We start from the raw sequence: 541 nt of genomic DNA, 5'->3' as shown, positions 1-541 counted from the left end.
AAGTAAGCGCACGCGGCCCCCGTCCTCGTCTCCACCCCCGGCCCTGTCCCCATCTCCATCCCTGTGCCCATCCCATTTCCATCCCCGCTCCATCTCCTTCGTTTCTATCTCCACCCCCGTCTCCGTTTCTATCCCCGCTCCCATCCCCATCTCACCTCCATCGTTCCCATTCCTGTCCCCATTCCCACCTTTATTCCCATCCCAGTTCCTGTCCCAGTTCCATCCCAGTCCCCATCTCCATCTCCAAATCCCATCCTCTTTACCTCTCCATCTCCGTTCTCCTGTCCGCCCCTCCCCAGCCCCATCTCCATCCGTCCCCAACTGCATTCCATCCAGTCCGTTTTCATCCCCATCCCAGTCCCTGTTCCCACCTCCATCTCCATCCCCTTTGCTTCTCCATCTCCTTCCTGTTCTCCACTCCCATCCCTGTGTCCGTATCTCCATCCCATCGCAATTTCCATCCACCAGCTCCATTCCCACCCCTGCTTCAACTCCATCCACCCCCATCCCTTTCCACCTCCACCCCCATCCCAATTTCCCC

Source organism: Meleagris gallopavo, unplaced genomic scaffold (assembly GCF_000146605.3).
Source record: "Meleagris gallopavo isolate NT-WF06-2002-E0010 breed Aviagen turkey brand Nicholas breeding stock unplaced genomic scaffold, Turkey_5.1 ChrUn_random_7180001936591, whole genome shotgun sequence".
NCBI lineage: Eukaryota > Metazoa > Chordata > Aves > Galliformes > Phasianidae > Meleagris > Meleagris gallopavo.
Note: the sequence above shows the minus strand (reverse complement) of the source record.